The sequence below is a fragment of the Bubalus kerabau genome, chromosome 11 (assembly GCF_029407905.1).
Source record: "Bubalus kerabau isolate K-KA32 ecotype Philippines breed swamp buffalo chromosome 11, PCC_UOA_SB_1v2, whole genome shotgun sequence".
Taxonomy (NCBI): domain Eukaryota; kingdom Metazoa; phylum Chordata; class Mammalia; order Artiodactyla; family Bovidae; genus Bubalus; species Bubalus kerabau.
In genome coordinates, this window is record NC_073634.1 from 9,438,246 (window position 1) to 9,452,313 (window position 14,068).

The following is a 14,068-nucleotide window of genomic DNA, read 5'->3' on the forward strand; positions in this document are numbered from 1 at the left end:
TCTTAGCAGATTAAACCAGACTTTCAGAGGGTCTAGAAATAAAAGTTTAATGATATTTGCAAAAGACCAAACTTTGACTGGAAAGTTAGACTCATATTGTGTTCCTGTCTCATTGTCCTACATAGCCAGGGTAAGAAAAAGACACTTTGTTCATGGGAAAGCCATTTGGCTATTTTCCTTGGACCCTCATGCTCAAGTCTAATTCCATCAAAACGAAAGGCAACAGGCCCTGGAGAAGGGAACGGCAACCCACTCCAGTGCTCTTGCCTGGAGAATCCCATGGACAGGGAAGCCTGGTGAGCTACAGTCCAAGGGGTCACAAAGAATTGGACATGACTTAAGCACACACGCATGCTAGCACATTCCAGGGCCTCCCAGGTGGCACTAGTGGTAAGGAACCCTCCTGCCAATGCAGGACGCACAAAAGATCAAGGAATCTCTTGATCCCTGGGTGGGGAAGATCCCCTGGAGGAGGGCATGGCAACCCCCTCTAGGCAGTATTCTTGCCTAGAGAATCCCCAAGGTCAGAGGAGCCTGGTAGGCTACAGTTCTTGGATTTGCAAAGGGTCAGACAAGACAGCGACTAAGCATGAAAAGGCAACAGGAAGCCAAAGGTAAATTTATACAGATGACTTGGATAGGTTTTAAAAATGACCTTTTGTTCAGAAATCTCATTGAAAATGGGAATACCTCCTCTCAAGTTGTATGATGTACTTTGTTCTTGAACATTCTTTTTTAAAAAATTTATATTTATCTGTTTGGTTGCCCTAGGTCTCCTGGTGACTTCCCTGGTGGCTCAGATGGTAAAGCGTCTGTCCACAATGTGGGAGACCTGGGTTCGAACCCTGGGTTGGGAAGTTCCCTGGAGAAGGAAATGGCAACCCACTCCAGTACTCTTGCCTAGAAAATCCCATGGACGGAGGAGCCTGGTGTCCATGGGGAGGTCTCCTGGTAGGCTGCAGTCCATGGGGTCGCTAAGAGTCTGACACGACTGAGCGACTTCACTTTCACTTTTCACTTTCATGCATTGGAGAAGGAAATGGCAACCCACTCTAGTATGCTTGCCTGGAGAATCCTAGGGACGGGGGATCCTGGTGGGCTGCTGTCTATGGGGTTGCACAGAGTCAGACATGACTGAGGCAACTTAGCAGCAGCAGCAGCAGGTCTTAGGTGCAGCATGCAAACTCTTGGTTACAGCGTGTAGGATCTTGTTCCCAGACCAGAGATAGAACTCAGGACCCCTGCACTGGGAGCAAGAATTCCCAACCACTGGACCACCAGGGCAGTTCTGTTCTTGAATACTCTGTCATTCAGCCATTCCTTCCAACATGTGTTGGCTAGCCTGTGCCTATCATTCTATAGGTCTAACAGAAGGGTATAAGATATATGGAATGCATCTATACTATCACAAGCTTTTCAGTTTAGTTGGAGAAATAAGACATGTACATAAATTCCTACAACACATGACCACAGGCAACAGTGAAGGAAGTTTAAAGCTGAGAGTAGGAATTTTGACCCAATTCTTGGGTAGTATTTGAAGTAGAGATTTGGAAAGATGTGTCTGAGGTGAAAGAAGACAAAGAACATACCAGACAATGAGAAAACTATGGAGAAAGAAGAGAAAACACAAAGCACAATCAGTGCTGTTGAAGGTGAGGCCCATTTAGGGGAGCAGTGAGTCACTGAACTGGAAAGGCAGACAGGGCCTGACTGTGAAATGTTTTAAAGTCCAGCTAAAGAGTTTAGCTCTTAGTTGGAAGAGAACTCTTAATGGCTCTTAATTTTTTTTACTTTTATCTTTTACAGATATTTGAATCTATGAACCTTGTTGTTTTTACATTTTTATTTACTCACTTATTTTTGGCTGTGCTGGGTCTTGGTTGCTGCACGCAGGGTTTCTCGAGCTGCACGAGCGGGGCTTCTCTTCCTCGCAGCGTGGGGCTTCTCGTTGCCATGGCTTCCCTTGCTGCAGACTGTGAGCTCTGGGGAGTGCAGGCTTCAGCGGTTATGGCACATGGGCTTAGTTGCCGTGTGGCCTGTGGGATCTTCCTGAACCAGGGATTGAAGCCACGTCCCCTGCGTTGGCAGATGGATTCTGGACCACCAGGGAAGCCCCACTAGTGGCCTTTAAAAGAGGAGTGACATAAAGAGATGTTTAGGAAGATATTAATCCAGGGGTGCTATGCAGATTCCTGGAAGAGGCAAAAACAAGAGGCTGGGGACCAGGAAGTAACCCAAGAATCAGAGTGTGATGAAGGGGGGCCGATTAAGATTGTGGTGATGGGGATGGAAAAGCAGGGTCAGAAGGAAGAGCCATAGAGGAGGACAGACAGGACTCGGCCCCTCAAAAGGGATGGAGGTGGCAAGAGAGCAGAACTCAAAGGTGACCCCAGTCTAAGCCTGGGTGATGGGAAATGGCTGTGCAACCAACAAAGATAAAAACAGTGAAGACAGGGAGATGCTGATGTGGACAGAAAGGATGTATGAATGTGCTTCAGTATGATTTCACGGCATCCCAGTAAACTCACCTTAACTTAAAAGTATCGTTAAGTTGAAATTCAATTAATTCACCAACCTACCGGACATCATAGCTAAGCCCAGCCTACCTTAAACATTCTCGGAAGACATATTAGCCTAGAGATAGGCAAAATCTTCTAACACAAAGCCTATTTTATAATGAAGTGTTGAATAGCTCATGCACTGATAACTGGTTAACTACTATACCAAAAATGAAAAATAGGATGGTTGTTTGGTAGCTTCATGGCTGTACGTGAGTCGGTTGTGTATCCTCATGATTGCATGACTGACTTGAAACTGCAGCCCACTACCCAGCATCATGAGAAAGCTCTGTTCTGCCTATCACTGGCCTGGGAAGAAGTCAAAATTCAAAGCACCATCGTTAAGTCAAAACCTTGTAAGTCAGACCATCTTAAGGCAGGGCCATCTATTGAGGGAAAGTGAAGAGGTGAAGTTGAACCTTGATCACATGGAGTTTGAGGGGTGAACAGTAGTCCCTTGGCAGGAAATATGGGACTCAAATCCAGGAGAGAAGTTCCAGGCTTGTGATCAAAACTTAGGAGTGCAAAGAAGGAGGAAGAGGTTGAATCCATAGGTGTACGTCAGCCCATGGAGGTAGGTAATGTGGGGAAGAGAGGACAGGTGTGCTGGAGAGTAAGGGTGGGGAGAGAGAACAGAAAAGAGAGTTCAAGGGAGATCTTTGTGAAGCCTGGCCCCCCACAGCCGTGAAGGCGCAGCTTCCTTTGATATATTTGGGAAAGAGCTTGTGTGCGGTGCGGTTGACCCTCCATCGCTGTGTGCTCCCCTGAACCCCTCTCGGCACACCTCGGGCAGCTCACACTGCCCCTCTTCACTTGGACCTCCGGCTCCTGTTCTCCCTAAAAGAAGAACCTGGGTGGGGTGGGCTCTGTGCTGAGATGTCAATGTGTCTCCTCCCTGGGCCGCCCCTTATTTATCCATAAACCGCTCAAGCAAGGCTCAGGGGCATGCTGAAAGGTTTATTAAAGGTTTGGGAATAGGGACTCCCCTGGTGGTCCAGTGGTTAAGACTTCACCTCCCAATGTAGGGGGTGAAGGTTCGATCCCTGGTCGAGAAGCTAAGATCCTACATGCCGTGGGGCCAAAAGATAAAAAATGAAACCGAGGCAATTTTTTAACAATTCAATAAAGTCTTTAAAAATGATCCCCATCCAAAAAACCTTTAAAAAACAAACCAAAAAAAGCTGTGGGAATAACTACAGGAAGTGGCAGTGTAGCAAAGAAGAAAACTCAAGTCTGTGAGCTAAATAGACGACTGTAACTCCAAATCCCGGAGAAAAGTCACCCCTTTCCCAGGGCCCACTCACTTCCTAGTCTTGCCTTCATGACTTCAACCCCTTCTGTCTCTCTTTAAAGAGAAGCCCATCTTGGGATTTCCCTGGAGGGCCAGGGGTTGTCCCAGTGGCACCAGTGGTAAGGAACCTGCCTGCCAATGCAGGGGACACAAGAGACGCAGGCTCAACCCCTGGGTCGGGAGATCCCCTGGAGGAGGAAACGGGAACCCACTCCAGTATTCTTGCCTGGAAAATCCCATGGACAGAGGAGCCTGGAGGGCTACAGTCCATGGGGTCGCTAAAGAGTCAGACAAAACTAAGCAGCTGAAGATACACACACACCAGTGGTTGGGACTCCAAGCTTCCCATGCAGGGAGCATGGATTCAATCCTTGCTTGGGGAACTGGGATCCTGCATGGCACGTGGTGTGATCAAGAAGAAGAAAAGCCCCCTGTTTCTCCTGTGCAAATCTGCACTTCTCTATTCTGGATCCAGTGGACTCTCTAACCCTGTTCCACACTGACACGCAGTCCAGGGCACAGGAAGCTGGTGGGACATTCCCCAGCAGGTGAGCTAATCAATTTTGAATGACAATGCAGGTGGCTTCAAGAGAACAGTCCACAAAGGGCTTTCCTCCTCCAAGTTCAGTCTCTGTTCAGACATCATGAGGAGGAGGTGAGGAGCCCTTTGAATTGTTCTGCAGATAATATGAAAACACAATCTCACACCCCCTTTTCAAGGACAAACAATAACTCCCAGAGACCTTGTAGTCTAAATACACATTAAGGAAGAGAAACATTTTCCTAAAGGCAGTATAACCCGTAAAAGTTTCCCCAGTCTAGCACTGAAATTGCCTTTTAAGCTGTTAGGCAGAATGATGTTTTCTCCTTTTTTCATTCTCCTGCTCTAGGACATGCCTGGGGCCCACCTGTGAGACGCTTGACTTGCCAACAACAGAACCATGTGCTCCAAAGGCCTCGCAGAAACGCTTAAATTGTAGTTGCCTCATAAGGAATGTGAGAGAGGCAGCCGCTGCAGCGGCAGACACGTAACGGTGAGGAAGGTAAAATGATAAGGGAAATAGAATTGCACTTTAGGTCAAGGGAAAAAGAAATTTAAGGAAAAGTAGGCCACAGTTTCATGTGCTCCAAAGAAATCAACACAAAAGAAAATAACAAAAGTCATTGCCAACCTAGATGTCATTGGTGACCGTCTACAAAGGAGTTTCCATAGAATGGGGTGAGAGGTGGAATGGAAACCATATATCTTCAGGAGAAAATATCCATGTCAAGAAAGAAAAAGAGGAGCCGACAGTCTGAGATGGGAGGAGATTTGGGGTGAGGTTTTATTTAGCAGGGAGTCCCTGGAGATGGCAACCCACTTCAGTATTCTTGCCTGGAGAATCCTATGGACAGAGGAATCTAGCGGGCTACAGCCCACAGGGTCACAAAGAGTTGGGCATGACGAAGTGACTAAGACTTTTACTTTCACTTTTCACCGGGAGATGGCTAGTAGTAGATGGACAGGAGAGGTTGAAGACGGACTGTCCTCAGATGAAGCTCAGGTGAGATGGGGTTGGAGGAGAAAGGCTACAGAGAGCTGAAGCCGTACTAATAATAGTCAAGCCGTTCTATTTACTTTAAAGTATTTATTTATTTATTTGGCTGCGCTGGGTCTTAGTTGCAGCACAGAGGGTCTTTATAGGTGCAGCATGAGACATGTAGTTGCGACATGTAGGATCTAATTCTCTGTCAAGGGATGGAACCTGGGGCCCCCTGCACTGGGAGCTCGGAGTCTTAGCCACTGGCCCACGAGGAAGTCCCTCCAATCATCTTATTTTGCGAAAGGGAGAAAGGAGGCAATAAAATCAGAAGATACAAAAACAAATAAATACCCAAACAATTATTTAAAAACCAACTCTGAGGCAGAGAGAATGGCGTTGAGAAAGATATGCCTCCTCAAGGGGGCAAAAAGCTAGTGTTGAGACAGAAGAACAGACATTGTCTTGGAAGCTCGGAAGTTGTGATGAAGGACACGGTGGCTCCTGTGTGAAACCTGAGAGGCAGCAACAAAAAGGGTAGAATTTAAAAACCCACTGGAGGAACTTCCCTGGCGGTCCAGTGGTTAGCTCCTCGCCTTCCAATGTGGCAAGGGTCGAGGGGGAGTGTGGGTTTGATTCCTGGTCAGGGCTCACATGCCGTGAGGTCAAAAAACCAAAACATAAAACAGAAGTGATATTGTAACAAATTCAATAAAGACTTTAAAAATGGTCCACATCAAAAAAATATTTAATTAAAAAAAAAAACCCACTGGAAAAGAATGGATGTTTGCTATATAGCAGAAATTAGCACGGCATTGTAAATCAACTATACTCCAATAAAATTTAAAAACAAACAAATCCTGCAATGCATACAAACTAGAAAAACAAAATAGAAGAAGTAACTATCGGGAGTGGGTAAAGATCTGTAAGAATTACTCAGCTAGATTCAGCAGATCCAGACAGGTAAGCCTGGCATTTGGTGTCCTTTCCCCTCGAGGGTGTTTGTTAATTCTTGCAGAGGCATCTTGAGCCAAGTCTTGGGCCTCAAGGGGTTAGAAGGTGACATGAACTTAATTAGTCAAATGCCCTGGGAGCATAGAAGACTGAAGGACCAAGGACCACAGTGAGGGAAACAGGGGGTGTGGTTCATGGATGGGAGAGTCTGAAAGAAGTAAGGGGTGTTACATACCAGGGAAAGCACCAGTGTACACTCCAATACAGCGCAATATCGTTTTCTTCTTAAATTTTTGAAGTATTGTTGACTTACAATATTATACCAATCTCTGCTGTACAGCAAAGTGACTCAGTTTTACACATATATGCATTCTTTTTTAAAAAATATTATTCTCCATTATAGTTTATCCCAGGGATTGAGTATAGGTCCCTGCACTACACAGTAAGACCTTGTTGGTCATCCAGTCTAAATAATAGTTTGCATCCACCAACCCCAAACCCCCGTCCATCCGCCTCCCTCCCGCCCTCCCCCCTGGCAGCCGCAGGTCTGCCCTCTGTGTCGGTGAGTCTGTTCCTGTTCCGTGGACAGGTTCATCTGCACCATATCTTAGGTTCTGCCTGTGAGTGATATCATATGGTATGAAATGCAGTGTGCTGGTAATACCATGTGCTCAGAACAGGCATCTTTTAGCCTAGTATTCACTCATTCATTCAACAAGTGTTTACTGAGCATCAAGCATGGTTTCAGGTGCTGTACAGTCCAAAAAAGCGGTAAGATAATTCTTCTCTTTCATTTTAGCCAAGATAAAACATGGGCTTCCCAGCTAGTGGTAAAGAACCCGCCTGCCAATGACGGAGATGGAAGAGATGCAGGTTTGATCCCTGGGTCGGAAAGATCCCCTAGAGTAGGAAATGGCAACCCACTCCAGTATTCTTACCTGGGGAATCCCATGGACAGAGGAGCCTGGCGGGTTATTGTCCCATGGGGTCGCAAAGAGTCAGACACGACTGAACAATTGAACCCATGACACATCTCACATTGAGAGGGAGGTACTGTTATCCCCTTCATGGGCTGAGTGACGCAACAGGCCCAGAGAGGTTAAGTAACTTGTTCATAGTCACACAGCTTGTAGGTGCTGGAGCCAGGATTCCAATCCTGGGAGTCTGGCTCCAGTGGACATGCTGTCAACAACCACAGCCGTCTTTCTCTTCAAACCCTTTCATCTTTCTGTGGCTTTGGATTGCTTCCTGCTGGCTTCTTCTCTATGGAGACAAATCTATTCATCTCCCCAAACGCAGCTTGAAGGCCACCTTCCTGCAGCGCCCTCCATGGCCTCCTCCTCAGGGCCAGGCTCGCCCTTGATGTTTCCTGGCTTTTGCTAACCCTAACAAGTCCCTGGAAGTCCCTGGAGGCAGAAACGTTGACTCATTTGTCTGTCTGTCTTCTCCAGGATTGGTCACACCTGAGATCATTGGCAACGTTGAACTGGTTCCAAAGAAGAAGGTAAATGCTAAAGAAATGTTGTCAATATTGACAGTCATTAAAGTTAGGAAAAAGGGAGGCTTTTGTAGTCTAAGTAGCTGGGGGAGGTTTCTGAACGTTGCATGGCTGAGGATGATGGAGGGCGGCCAAGGTGGGAAAGGTGGGTGGACAGGCCTGGAGGCTGCAGTGCCCATGTGTCTCTAGCCTTCAAATCCTTCCTTCAAATCTAGCCTTCAAATCTCAGTCTTCAAATCCACCAGATTGGAGGCTGCAGGCCACTCAATTGAGGCTTGGGAAGCAAGCATATCCAACTCCACTACGAATGCCTACCTACCCCAGTGGGGACTTCCCTGGTTATGACTTCATGCTCCCCATGGGACTTCGGCTGGCATTATGTGGCAGCCTGGATTCATCTGGGGGAGAATGGATACATATATATGTATGGCTGAGTCCCTTCAATATTCACCTGAAACTATCACAGCATTGTTTATTAATTGGCTATACCCCAGTACAAAAAATAAAACGTTTAAAAAAGAAAAAAGGACTTCGTGCTTCCAGTGTAGGGGGCATGGGCTCCATCCCTGTTTGAGGAATTAAAACCCCACATGCTATAGGGCAGGGCCTTAAAAAAATAAAAATACCTACCCTGGGAATTCTCAAAAGGTTCTGCTCCTTAAGTGAATCCAAAAAAACTGGAATACATATAAGTACAAGAGACCTGGGGGGTAGGGAAGACAGAGTCCAGTTTAACCAGATTTAGATTTTTTTTTCATACTTTTTAATTGGATAATGTGGTATACAATTCTTAAATTTTTAAAGAGATGGGAATACCAGACCACCTTACCTGCCTCCTGAGAAACCTGTATTCAGGTCAAGAAACAACAGTTAGAACAGGACATGGAACAACAGGCTAGTTCCAAATCGGGAAAGGAGTATGTCAAGGCTGTATATTGTCACCCTGCTTATTTAACTTATATGCAGAGTACATCATGAGAAACGCCAGGCTGGGTGAAGCACAAGCTGCAATCAAAATTGCCGGCAGAAATATCAGTAACCTCAGATATGCAGATGACACCACCCTTATGGCAGAAAGAAAAGAACTAAAGAGCCTCTTGACGAAAATGAAAAAACTGGCTTATAACTCAACATTCAAAAAACAAAGATCATGGCCTCTGGTCCCATGACTTCATGGTGAATAGATGGAGAAACAATGGAAACAGTGACAGACTTTCTTCTCTTGGGCTCCAAAATCACTGCGGATGGTGACTGCAGCCATGAAATTATTATTATTATTTTTTTTTTGCAGCCATGAAATTAAAAGACACTTCCTCCTTGGAAGAAAAACTATGACCAACCTGGACAGCATATTAAAAAGCAGAGACATTACTTTGCCAACAAAGGTCCATCTAGTCAAAGCTATGATTTTTCCAGTAGTCATGTATGGATGTGAGAGTTGGACTATAAAGAAAGCTGAGCACCAAAGAACTGATGCTTTTGAACTGTGGTGTTGGAGAAGACTCTTGAGAGTCCTTTGGACTGCAAAGAGATCAAACCAGTCAATCATAAAGTTAATCCATCCTGAATATTCATTGGAAGGACTGATGCAGAAGCTGCAGCTCCAATACTTTGGCCACCTGATTCAATCAGAGCCAACTCATTGGAAAAGCCCCTGATGCTGAGAAAGATCCTAATGCTGGGAAAGATTGAAGGCAAAAGGAGAAGGGGACAGCAGAGGATGAGATGGTTAGATGGCATCACCAACTCAATGGACATGAATTTAAGCAAACAGAGGAGATAGTGAAGGACAGGGAAGCCTGGCGTGCTGCAGTCCATGGGGTTGCAAAGAGTTGGACATGACTTAGCAACCAAACAGCAACAAGCAAAAGTTTTATCGGTTGATTAAGACTGCCAAGTTACTGAGCCGTGGAGGCAGGGCCCAGCCTAGGACCTGTGTCCAACTCTGTCCCCCGTGAGAGCAAACATATTACAACATAGTCCCGTTCCACAGAACGTATACATTTTTGCTGTATAATTTTTATAATTCCAATTTGGAGTTTTCTTATACCTTATAAATATTTTCTCATGATTCAAGAGGTTCTATTTTTAGGTAACCACACAGCGTTTAAGTCGAGTAGCAGTTGACTCATTGAGATCACATTACATTTTGCAGACTCCTAATTAAATTTATTTCAATTTCAACTTTCGTTTTCATACTTAGGAGCCAATACATTTTTTTCAGGTTTGAAATATTGCCATGGGTCCCAGAAAGGTCACAGGGTACTCAATCTGGCATGCCTTATGGCAGAAGGAGCCCTGCTGTGGCTTCTGCAGTACTGAGCCCCCAGCACTGGGGTGGGATGTGAGCAGAGGCTTGGAGGCTGAAAAGCAGAAAGCAGGAAAAGGTGGCCGTCGCAGCCTCGGCTGGCAGGCGCAGAAAGAACAGGCTCCAGGGACAAGCTGGCCTTCTAACAGTCATGTCTCTCTCTGTGGATCTTCTCTGGGACACTCTGGTGCCTCCGTTCAGGAACAGGCTCTGCCCTTATGTTAACCAGGCCATTAATCCACAGAGTGAAGCCACCACCCAGAAAAATGTCAAAGATGATCGACCGGAGAGTTTATTCTGTTACATATGTTAGCAGACCTCTCCCTACAGCAAATCTCATGGGATTCAGGGACCCTGGTCCAGACTGACCTCCTTACCCCAAAACCCCAAACCCCAGAGAGCACTAGGATTGGAGGCAGACTCAGAGCAGAAGGGAGCCCCTTCTTCTGTTGCCTTGGAAACACGCAGACCCACCACCACCAGTGACCCTGGGAATTCAATGCTGTTTCCATTGCACCTCCCTGGGCCCCGTCCTTGCTTTATAGGCAGCACATTCCCAATAATTCTGAGTAAGCTGAGATTTTGTGAGATCCATTTAAAAAGCACAGGCCAGGGACACCTAACTATTTAAAGGGACACTGCTTCAAATTTGTTTAGGAAGGAAAAAGAGAGAAATCTTTAATTGTGGAAACTGTCAGTGACTAGATTCACTCTTTGGATGTCCATATTTTTGTGTTCTGCAGGGTTTTATGAAATCAGAACACATGGCCACCGCACTTGCTAAAAAACCTACTGCGTCAGGCTTTGAGATTTAGAAAGAAGACCACGATGTTGTTATTTATGCCACATTTCTTCAGTAATTGAAACATATTTGGAAAGAGAGAGAAGCCTGGGGATCTGGGTGAGGCGCCGGACTCTAGTCTTTCAGTTGCCATGGAGAATAACAGGTTTAAAGGCACTTTTGGATACAGGCAACCCTGAGTGAAACCTCTCTTGTTGAGAACATGGAGCGGATTAGTGGGGAGACAAGTGTGTCTGGGCTCCAAACAGCAAATGAGCCCAGGAGACACTCCTCAACTTTCTGCTTATTCAGAAGAGGAGCTCATGGGGAGGACAAAGCAAGCTCCTGGGGCGGCATACTGGTCAGAACTCAGGGCCTCCCTCTCAGCCTTGGGATCCAGGCTCTGATCCCTGCCTACAGGCTTCCTTGCGAAAAGCTGGTTCTCTCCGTCTTCACCAGCCTGCATTTACCAAAACTTTTGCTTCTCCCGCCTGTTGTCCTGGGAGTCCTGAGGACACAGTCCACCCTGTCTTATTGCTTGCCAATATTAATAACTCTCTTTGCCCATCTTATACTCTCTCCCTCTCCTTCAAATTTCCCCTGTGATCCCTCATCCCCGGGGCCTCCTTTGTTCTGTTTACCATAAAGAAGGAGGGGACTAGCTAATCTAGTCTTAATCCTAAGTGGAGGGTCCAGGATGTGCAGAGTCCTCATGAGCTAATCTAATGACAACTATAATCATAATCATATATATCAAAGGACTTCCCTGGCAGTCCAGTGGTTAAGACTCAGTGATTCCACTGCAGGGGAGTGGGTTCAATCCCTGGTCAGGAAACTAAGATCCTGCATGCCATTCAATGTGGCCAAAAATTTAAAAATAAAAATAAAGTATTATCATTAAAAAAAAAAATAATATACATCAGTTAACCACCTATGAAGCACCTAAGGCGATGGCACCCCACTCCAGTACTCTTGCCTGGAAAATCCCATGGACGGAGGAGCCTGGTGGGCTGCAGTCCATGGGGTCGCTAGGAGTCGGACACGACTGAGCAACTTCACTTTCACTTTTCACTTTCATGCATTGGAGGAGGAAATGGCAACCCACTCCAGTGTTCTCACCTGGAGAATCCCAGGGACGGCGGGGCCTGGTGGGCTGCCGTCTATGGGGTCGCACAGAGTCGGACACAACTGAGGTGACTTAGCAGCAGCAGCAGAAGCACCTAATGTGGGATTTTATCCATGGATTTTAAATTTTTTCCCTCACTTTATCTTCCAACAGTCTTTAGATAGATCCTAGCTTGACCCCATTTTACAGAGGAGGAAATAGTCTTAGGAAGTATGACTGCCTTGGCTACACAGTCGGCAGCGGCAGAGTTGGAATTCAGCCCACACTGTCCAACTCTGAAGTCTCCGCTCATGTAATCTCTCCATCAAATCATTCATTCACTGATGCACCAGTTACTTACTGAGACCTCATTGGGGTCTCAGCTGGTCAGGGTTTATAGCGGTGATCAAGGCAAAAGAGGTTTCCACCCTTATTAGGATTCTTTGACTCCAGTAAGGGGAATTGGATGAGAAATGAGCAAATGAATTAGGAAATTTTGGAGTGATAGGAGCCACAGAGGAAATACATCAAGGAATGGGGGCCAGAGCTGTCCCATTGAACGTACATGAGCTCCCCTGGGGGGCTTTGTCTTTAGTCACTAAGTTGTATCCAATTCTTTGTGACCCCATGGACTGTAGCCCACCAGGTTCCTCCATCCATAGGATTCCCCAGGCAAGAATACTGCAGTGGATTGCCATTTCCTTCTTCACGGGACCTTCCCCACCCAGGGATCAAACCCGAGTCTCCTACATTGGCGTGCAGGTTCTTTACCACCGACTCACCTGGGAAACCAGCTGAGAAGGTCCTTGGGAGGCTTGCTAAATCGAAAACTTCTAGGCCAGCCTTTCAGAGTTCCTGGTCAAGGTTGGCAGTGAGGCTTGGTGATTTGCTTATCTAACAAGCTCTTAGCTGAGGCTGATAGCGCTGGTCTGAAACCACACTTGAGAACCACTGGGATAGTATATACTGGAGTTGGGGCGAGGGAAACCTCTCCTGGGATGCATGCTTCTGATCTGAGACGTGATGGATGAAAATGAATAAGCCACCCTGAGACGTGAGGAAGAAGGATTCCAAGCGGAGGGTCCAGGATGTGCAGAGTCCTCATGAGCTCAGACATTGAAGGGACAAAACCAAGATGTGCAGGGAGTTAAATGAGGGAAAGGAGAGAGACAGACAAGGGCCAGCTTAGACCCGACCAGCTGCGCCCTATCTTTTCCTTCTGCTCCACTGGGCTGTGTTTTTTTAACGTAAAAACCAGACCATTTCTAACTGACAAAATAGTGGTAGTCAGGTAATTCAAAATATAAAGCTCCCATATAAGATGCAATGTACACTGGCATTGTATATCTTTTCAGTGTTGTTGTTCAGTCGCTAAGTTGTGTGTGACTCTTTGTGACCCCATGGATTGCAGCACCACCCGCTTCCCTGTCCATCACTATCTCCTAGACTGTGCTCAAACTCACGTCCTTTAAGTCGGTGATGCCGTCCGACCATCTCATCCTCTGTCGTCCCCTTCTCTTCCTGCCCTCAATCTTTCCAAGCAACAAGGTCTTTTCCAATGAGTCGGCTCTTCATATCAGGGGACCAAATTACTGGAACTTAAGCTTCAGCATCAGTCCTTCCAATGAATATTCAGGGTTGATTTTCTTTATATTTTAAAAATCTGGCCATTTGTCAAATCTGCCAGTTGTTGCAACAACCCACACCTTTTCTTTCCTCACTCTTTTTTTCTTTTGGCCATGCCACACAACGCGTGGGCTCTTAGTTCCCTGACCAGGGATTGAACATACGTCCCCAGCATTGGAAGCAGAGTTTTAACCACTGGACCACCAGGGAAGTCCTTCATCGCTTTTCCACTTTAGTGCTTTCCTAATACAAATGTGCTTAGAACTGAACTCACCTACCAGAAAAGGGACATTTATGAAGGAAAAGTGCTCTGGGTGAAACTTATTCTTGCCAGAAACCCTTGTCCCCACCCTTCCCCCCACCTACCCTGAGGTGCAGGAATGCCAAATGGGAAAGCATGGGGTCCAGGCTTCCACTGGGGTCTCTG

General features: G+C 46.3%; 1 long non-coding RNA gene across 3 annotated transcripts; it reads left to right on the plus strand.

Moving 5' to 3' along the window:
* Nucleotides 1–412: 412 nt before the first annotated feature.
* On the plus strand, nucleotides 413–9,979 carry LOC129622337 (uncharacterized). 3 transcript variants are annotated; one of them, XR_008699913.1, is made up of 4 exons: nucleotides 413–614; nucleotides 4,740–4,883; nucleotides 7,775–7,827; nucleotides 8,037–8,294. It is a non-coding gene; the product is annotated as an uncharacterized LOC129622337 (long non-coding RNA). The 3 variants fall into 3 exon arrangements; XR_008699912.1 differs by lacking the exons at nucleotides 4,740–4,883; nucleotides 8,037–8,294 and adding an exon at nucleotides 8,788–9,979; XR_008699911.1 differs by lacking the exon at nucleotides 4,740–4,883.
* The last annotated feature ends 4,089 nt before the right edge of the window (nucleotides 9,980–14,068 follow it).